The sequence below is a fragment of the Molossus molossus genome, unplaced genomic scaffold, assembly GCF_014108415.1.
Source record: "Molossus molossus isolate mMolMol1 unplaced genomic scaffold, mMolMol1.p scaffold_m16_p_6, whole genome shotgun sequence".
NCBI classification, from domain to species: Eukaryota; Metazoa; Chordata; class Mammalia; order Chiroptera; family Molossidae; genus Molossus; species Molossus molossus.
In genome coordinates this window covers 58,279,676-58,288,693 of record NW_023425399.1, presented here as the reverse complement: position 1 = coordinate 58,288,693, position 9,018 = coordinate 58,279,676, and the positions used below count along the sequence as shown (strand labels likewise).

Genomic DNA, 9,018 nt, shown 5'->3' with positions numbered 1-9,018 from the left:
TTGAAGTCCCCTGCTATGATTTTATTGCTATTGATTTCCCATTTGAAGTCCTCCAGAAGTTTTTCAATATATGTCGGTGCTCCTATATTGGGTGCATATATGTTTATCAAGGTTATATCTTCCTGTTGGATAGATCCTTTCAATATTATCTAGTGGCCTTCTTTGTCTCTCGTTATGGCCTTCATTTTGAAATCTATTTTTATTAGATATGAGTATTGCTACGCCAGCTTTTTTTTTCCTTTCTGTTTGCTTGGAAGATTTTTTTCCATCCCTTCACTTTCAATCTATGTGAGTCTTTTGTTGTGAGGTGGGTCTCTCGTAAACAACATATAGATAAGTCATGCTTTGTTATCCAGTCAGCTACTCTGTGTCTTTTTATGGGAGCATTCAATCCATTTACATTTAAGGTGATTATTGATATGTACTTATTTATTGCCATTTTTGTTTAGTGTGGTTCTATTTTTCTTCCCATTTCTCCTGCTAATTACATCAGTCCTTTTAACATTTCTTGCAGTGCTGTTTTGGTGCTAATGTATTACCTTAGCCTCTTTTTTTGTCTGGAAAGCTCTTTATTTGACCTTCTATTTTGAATCATAGCCTTGCTGGGTAGAGTATTCTTGGATTCAGATCCTTGTTTTTATGACCTTGATTACTTGATGCCATTCCCCTCTGGCCTGTAGTTTTTCTTGTGGGAACTCAGCTGAGAGCCTTATGGGGTTTCTTTTGTAGGTAACCTGTTGCTTATCTCTTGTTAGTTTTAGGATTCTCTCTTTGTCTTTAATTTTGGGCAGTTTGATTACTATGTGTCTTGGTATGGGCCTGTTTGGGTTCTTCTTACTTGGGGCTCTCTGTGCTCCTTGAACTTGAATGCCTTCTTCCTTCACCAAATTAGGGAAGTTTTCTACCACTATTTCTTTGAATATATTCTCTAACCCTTGCTCATTTTCTTCTTCTTCAGGGCCTCCTATGATGCGAATATTATGACATTTCCATTTGTCCCACAGTTCTCTTAAGCTGTCTTTCTGTTTTTTAATCATTTTTTCCTTTTGGTTTTCTGATTGGTTGATTTTTTTCTACCCTGTCTTCTAATTCACTGATCTGGTCCTCAGCTTCCTCTACTCTGCTTTTTAAACCTTCCAATGTGTTTTTCATTTCTGATATGTCATTCTTCATTTCTTCTTGGTGGTTTTTAATTTCCAACTGGTTGATTTTCAACATTTCTATGTCTTTACTCATGGTGCTCATGTCCTTACACATGCTGTTGAGCTTCCTCAAGATCATGCCTCTGAATTCTAGTTCTGTTAACTTGCTTAACTGCACCTCATTTATCTCCTCTTTGGTAGAGGTCTCTTGTTCTTTCATTTGGCTTTTGTTTCTGTTTTTCACCATTTTGGCTATCTCAGTGTGTTTTGGAGTCTGCCAAATTTTTCCTGTGGGTGTTGGTGTTCTGCTGTTTGTGGCTCCCTCTCCTGGGTTTGGATGAGGCAGGGAGGATCCACTTTAAACACCACTGTCATGTCTTAACTTTCCTGGTTAGAGTTCCTAGCCCAGGGAATGGTAGTTATTGTCTAGCTCTTTTGCCTGGAGGCTATTAGTAGAGGTCACCTGAAGAACCTTGCTTTCTGAGTTGACTGAAAAACTCCCTCAGGTTCTCAGTGTAAGAGGATTTCTGGAGGGTGAGGCAGATGCTGGTTGTTAATGAGCCTCAATTAGCATTTCAATGGCCACCAGGTGGGGTTGAATCTTCTAGGTAGGGGCCGCTGCCTCTCCCCATGGTCCTGGGAAGGAGTAAGATGAGAACAGTCCTGGGTGGCTGCACTCAGCAAAAGCTCTGAGCATCCTCCAAATCCCAAGTGTCCCCACACAGTTCCAGTCCAGTCTGCCTTCTCTCTGCTGGAGCCCAAGGTAAGTGGCTGCTGCCAATTTTGCCTCTGTCCGGACTCTGTGTCGTGCAGCCACCTGGCACTTTTAACCTCAGGGCGCTGCTCCCAGCTAAGGGCGGCTGAGGCTGAGGCACCAGCTGAGGGAGTAGCACCCAGCTGAGTTCACAGGACTCAGCTGAGGGCATAGCACCCAGCCGAGGCCACAGCACCCAGCCACAGTTGCAGGACCCAGCTGAGGCAGCAGCAGCTTTCAGCCGAGGCAGCTGGACCCAGCCAAAGGTGTAGCACCCACCCGAGGTCGCAGGACCCAGCGGAGGGCACAGCTTCCAGCTGAGCCCCTGGTCCCAGCTGAGTCCGCTGGTCCCAGCCCAGGCTGCTGTGGACCGTGGGCTCCCGGACCCCTCTCGTGTCCTCGCAAGACTACCAGGATTGAGTCAGTGTCCCTGGTTATGTGGTCCTCCAAGCTGCCTTTCGGTTGCCCCTTCCTGACGATTTGTCTTTATTTTCTTTGTAATTCCAATTCGGTCCTGGGAGATGGTCTTTGTAGCTTCCATTCACTCCGCCGCCATTTTTTTTCTCCTGAAGAACTGCCTTTTGAAGTCCCTGTAATCAAATCAGTTCTCTGTACTTTGAGATACTGTGGAGTTCACTGAAACCTGGAAATATGACAGCCCTGGCCTTCCTTGTTTTCATTTAGGCACTTGAAGGGGATGGACAGCAATCTCTGCAGATAAAAGAAGTCATTTAGGCTTTGGTTTCAAGTAAAAGACTTGAGGTTCATGAAATGTTCCAGAAGCATAACAATATAGCATCTGTTCTGTGCTGTGAAATACATTAGGAATATGAACAAAGGAGCAGCACTGTGGAGTCTGCAGGATCCTAACCCTGCCAAGGCTGTGAGCCAAGTGTCAGGATTTGGGTGTCCTTCAAGCTAATAAAAAATCCACCTAACAGGCTCCTTGGTCCTATTCATTCTCCTATCCCCATCCTCTCTGTTTTTGTACCTTACCTTATACCTGCTGGACTTAATTGTTCCAGAAGGGTTATGGATACAGTTTAAAGTCAAATGCAGCAAAATGATTTTATTTATGAATCACACTTCCCCCTGGTTAATTCTGTACAAATTTTATATTGTCTCATGAATAATGTTGTTCCACAAATATATTACATCTTTGTTTTCAATGGATGAAAAAGGGCAGGTTTCATAGTTCACAGCAGGAGTTTACAAGCACAAAATCATCTCTTCTTTGGTAATATGTTAAAAAGGCATCTGCCCGTCCTTTACAAACTTTCATAGATAGTGTTAATTTTTTTTTTATTCTTACCTGAGGACATTTTTGCATTCATCTTCAGATAGAGAGGGAGGAAGAGAGAGAGAGAAACATCAATGTGAGAGAGACACATCGAGTGGTTGTCACCCACATGACCCCAACCAGGCCGGGGACAAACTGCAGCCGAGATACGTGCCCTTAGTGGGAACTGAACCCAGGACTCTTTGGTCCACAGGCCGATGCTCTAACTGCTGAGCCAAGCCAGCCAGGGAAATAGTGTTAATTTTTAATTTACTTATAATTTCAATATGTTATTATTATTCTCTGAACAGCATTTGTTTGTAGAAGTCAGCATTAATTAAGCTTCTCAACTGAAATGAAAATACTTTACAGGAATATAGTGAATACCTGTCCCTCTCTACCTCCCCCCAACACATCATGTAGGTTTAAACACTTGAAAGCAGAATATAGTTCACAGAAAAAGCAAACCCAATTATACTTAATGATGCCAGGTGAATTGTGTTCACTTTAAAATGGAGACATTAAAATCTGTCTTCATCCTGCCCAGAGTACAATCCTAGACAGGAAAAGAAGATCATGCTGCCTGGACACTTCTTGCCATCTCTAACTTCTCTATTTGTTTTTATAGGCACTTGTCTAGAGTTGAGGAGTTTCTGAATGAGTACAATACCCCAGCCAGACAATTCAAACATTTGATGAGTCTTGGAGTCCTGCGGTCAGGCTGAATATTTCTGGCTCTAGGTGATAGTTATAGAGGACCCAGGCTGATCTAGGAAAATGGGTAACCCAAGCATTCCCAGTGGGATTGGTTCAGTATTCCTCTTGGAATTAGGTCACTGACAAAAGTATTGGTCCTGTTTGGTTTGGGGTTAACTTGGTTCCTGGAACAGACAAATGTCATGGTTTCCTGGGAACTGCAGCTTGGAACCTGAGTTTTCCTGGATCTCTGGTATGTCTCCTCCTGGTTTTTGGAAAGCCCCCAAGGAAGGGTTAGACAAATGGAGTGCAGACTTGAATCCAGAGGAAATAGAACAGACTGGAAAATTCAAGTATGTCATATTAGTTTGCTGTTTTCAGTTCTGTGTTTTGCACTTTTTCTTAACTGGACCTTTTTCATTTAGGCTGGATAGCTCTTCTCCCTCCCATGATAAGAAATGCCAAGTTAGCAGTGGCTGTTCTATTTTAGATTAATTAATGTAGTGTGTTTTGTGGCTGGTGTCCCAGATGCCTTTATATATTATGGTATGTCAACTCCTGTTACCCTTCTTAATGCACATGAGATCTTGTGAATAACCAATAAGACTTCCTTGCCCCTTCCCCTCAGAACTCACAGCCTCATCAGGAAATAATGTGTAATATGTAACAGTTAGCTCACAGGAACAAGCAGTGTATGACTACATGATAAACTGTGGTACTGGTAATAAAAGATACATTTACCAGAGGACTCAAAGAAAATGTTATGGAGAGGTAGGATGTGATTGTACGTCATGAATAGAAGTGAGAGGAGAGGAACAAAATTACTTGAGCAAAGGGACAGAGATGGGAATGCAAGTGGCATGTTCATGGGGATGCAGGAGATTAGTTTTATTAAAATTGAGAGCTTATTGGGGGAATAGGCAACATAAATTGGATTAATATGGGGGACCAGACAATGAAGGATCTTTAAACCTGTAATAGCATTAATACTTGATACAGATACAAGTGAGAGCCCCATGGACTGTAAGTTCCTTAGAGATGGGAGTTGCTTTGTATGTGAGAGGTTGCAAATTGGCAGTCATGGGTCACATCTGGACCAGACATGTGTTTGGTTTGGCGTATCCACTGTCTTCTGTCAGTGATTTAAAAATTATGAATAAACTGCCAATGTTAAAAAAAATAAGAAAACTTCATGTTCAGCTGGTCTTTCTCTCTCAAAGAATGGGAAGCTATAGTAGCAGTTGGGCCTGCATTGTTAGTGGTCCATGATGGTGGCTCCCCGTGGCCCTTACCGTCTCCTCTACACAGAGTCAAGAGTCTTAAAGACTGCCCCAATGTTCTCTTTCTCCCAGCCTACTTCACTCACTGGCTCTCACTCACTGACATCACCTGCCTGACAGCTGCTGGTAAGTTAGTCCGGCAGTAGGTAGGATCCTCTGCAAATTTTTGCCTGGCCTAATATTTTATTTTTATTAATTTAATTTATTTTGTTAATCCTCACCCAAGGAAACTTTTGCATTTATCTTCAGATAGAGCGGGAGGGAGAGAGGGGGAGAGAGAGAGAGAAACATCAATGTGAGAGAGACATATCGACTGGTTGCTACCCACACGACCCCAGCCAGGGCCAGGGACAAACTGCAACTGAGGTACATGCCCTTAGCAGGAACTGAACCCAGGATTCTCTGGTCCACAGGCCGACACTCTAACTGCTGAGCCAAACCGGCCAGAGCCTGGCCTAATATTTTTAAACATTAATAAGAGAATGGAGTGATGTGGATAGTATTTATTTATCTTTTTTACTTCCCATTTGATTTGTGTGTTTTTTCTTTATTGAATTTATTGAGGTGACTTTTGTTAATAAAATATATGTTTCAGGTGTACAGTTCTATAATACATCATCTGTATATTGTATTGTGTGTTCACCACCCCAGGTCAAGTCTCCTTCTATCACCTACATCCTTTTCTTTTTCTTTTTTTTTTTTTATCCTCACCCAAGGACATTTTTCCATTTTTGTTCAGATAGAGTCGGAGGGAGAGAGAAGAAGAGAGAGAGAGAGAAAAACATCGACGTGAAAGGGACACATCGAGTGACTGCCTCCCGCAAAACCCCAACTGGGGCCTGGGACAAACTGCAACCGAGGTACATGCCCTTAGTGGGAACTGAACCCAGGTCTCTCTGGACCATGGGCCGATGCTCTAATCACTGAGTCAAACAGCCGGGACACCTATATCCTTTTCTACCATCCCCAACCCGATCTGTAAAATCGATTATATCTTATATTACAAAAAGTTCTGTACTAACATTTTGTCTTATCCTTTCTGATGTAACAATAAAAGTTACTTATGGGAAAAGGGTGAAGGTGGTCAAAATAAAATAAATATCATGGGGATATAATGTAAAGCATAATTAGTAATACTGTATTACATATTTTAAAGTTGCTGAGAGTGGATCTTAAAGTTTCATCACAAGAAAAAAATTTCAACTATTTGTGGTTGTAGATGTTAACTAGAGTTATTGTAGTTATCATTTTGCAATATATACATAGTCCTCACAATGGACTAGGCTTTTTAGGAGACTGAAATTATATTAATGAATACTTTCATAATTTGGTGGAATTTTTCTGAGGTAAAGAATAAAAAAATGAACACCAAGAGCAAGAAACCCTGATTGTGCCCTGATGTCCTCTAAGAGGGAAACTTCTTTTATGCTTCCTTTGCCTTCCAGAAAGATAGCTATGCTGTAAGATTTTCTTTCCTCAGTCTGAGTGAAGCTGAAGCGCTGACCTTCCCTGGAAGAGGTTTTTGTTGATGGGACTCACAACCAGAAGAATAAACTGAAAGAGAAGTCCAGTTGGCTGGAAAATACAAGCTTGCCTGAGAAATGAGCTGGCTGTCGTTCCTCCATGCCCACTCATCAATCTTTATAGCCAGCCAAGGAAACAGAAACAATTGTGCTTTTAGAAAATAGCTTCCCAATCATTTTCATTTTGTGAATACTTGTATTTTCCTTCATCAGTTGCTGAAGGCTGAGACTTGGGATAAAGCCCGACTCTGTGCAGGTAGAGTGAGTTGGAGTAGATCTTTGGTAACAAAGGGGTAAGCTTTGGAAGATTGAGGGTGGAGCTCAAGTTAAAGGATTTTCAAAAGGGGACAGTAGGCATTTTCTAATCCAACTGTCTTTTTTCATAGCTGAGAAAAACTGTGGTCCAGAAAGGAAGATGATAAGCCCAAGGGATATCCAGGTACTTATGTATCATAGCTGTTCTCCTGACCCCCAGTTTTCTGCTATTTTTAATGAGCTGTGTGCACATTTCAGAAGGAGAAAGATGGTGCAGAAGAGACACCTGCTTATCTTGATGGGCAGGGAAGGAGAGCTTTCAAATTGATTTTAGTGGAGGACCAGGACGCAGAACAAATCCAGTAGGCACATCCCTTTGCTTAGGGGAAAGGTGGCAGATTTTCCTAGGTCCTTGCCTCTGATGATCCATCTCAGGTCAACTAAGGGTGCCAAAGGCATGTTGTCTTCATTCACCTGTTCATCCACCCCTTTGTTCTTTTCGTCCTTGCTCTGGACTTACTTCATTTAATTAGGTGCAGGGGGGAACAACAAAAGTGACAGGACAACAAAGTGGCTGGAACCTCTCTTTTTTCACAGACTTTGCCTGAGTGCAGACTCTTTTCTTTTCCCATGACCCTGGTGACTCAGTGTTGTCTGAGGACCCACAGCATTTATGTTATCTGGGACCATGTTAGAAATCCAGGTCATAGTCTGCCTCTTACCACCATCACTAGGTAATGATTCACATCTAAATGGACATGTGTGGTTTATGTGGTCTCCCTGCCCCCAGTGTCTGTTCTCTTTTAGTTCATTCTGAATATCAACATAAATTCAGCCATGTCAATTCCTTGCCTACAATCCTGCATTGCTTACTGTCTGGTAAGACCCTTTGCAGTCTAGCCCCCACCCCTTGACTTTCCAGCAGCCCTAGATCCCTCTGTGATAACCTCCTGAGTTCCTTGCTTTGAACCTTACTTATTTTTTTTTTTTTTTGCTCTTTCCATTTTACTTTTGTGTCAAATAAACATAGTTAAGTCAAACAGTATTAGCCAATAATTAAGAAAATTCTGCATCATATTAAGGGATAAAGAAAGGTACAGTATGAAGAAAAGTTAAACAAATCATGTGGGGAATTGATCACGGCTGACTTGGCTGCTCTGAGGTTTGCAGGAGTAAACACTCAAGCTTCCCAGATCATCACAGTCTGGGTGGGGTCTTCCACTTAGGGACAGTATTTACTATACAAGTCAAACTTTTCCTCCACTGGGACACTGAGCATGTTTCTGAAGGATGCCAGAAAAACAGCACAGATGCATTCAGATACTGTTTTGAGATATGCCTTTGTCTTTAGCTTTGACAGTAGTTCATGTGCTAAATGTCTTGATAGAGAAGTTCATATTTTGGAATATTCTTGGGATCAATAGGACTTTGGACAATAAGTTTTCCCCTCATTGCTCCTCAATAAATTACTTCAATCAAATCTATGAAGTCTTGTTTGGTTTTGAAACTTCCCACAAACTTAGTATAATCTGGAGACTCATAATCCACTTTCATATGCTGCCCATTGAAGAAAAACACAGTAGATGGAATATAACTGATGTCAAAAGAGTGTGTATAAACTGGAGTTTGGTTCACATCTACCAGATATATAGCAGCCATTTTACTCAAATCAGAAGAGGTCTTAGAAAGAATGCCATCTAGTTGCAGACAGACAGGATCCTCGTCTCTCCCAAACCTGAGAACCAACACCTTCTCTGCAGTGCTCTTTATTGCCTAATCAACTTCTTTTTTGCTGATCAGCTTGGGCAACAGGAAGCTCATCTTGAAATAAACCAGTTAATCCCTCACTGTCAGTCTTTACCTGTATAAGTCGCCTTCTTCTCTTCAACTTCAGGACTGTTGGCAACCCCGGCCCCTTTTCCAGAGTCAGGACACCGGCGGCTCCTTTATTCTGTTAGAAACACCCCAGGGACCCTAATCCAAAGTAACCCAGGGGTGGTTGAACCTTAGTTCTTGAACACTCTTGTCACCTCATGCACTTGACTCTATGCCCTCACTCACTTTCAAGCTTTGCTTAGATTTCCTTCTG

General features: G+C 41.9%; 1 pseudogene; it reads right to left on the bottom strand.

The window, feature by feature from the left end:
* Window positions 1-8,300: 8,300 nt before the first annotated feature.
* On the bottom strand, window positions 8,301-8,750 carry LOC118618656 (annotated as a pseudogene).
* Between the last annotated feature and the right edge of the window lie 268 nt (window positions 8,751-9,018).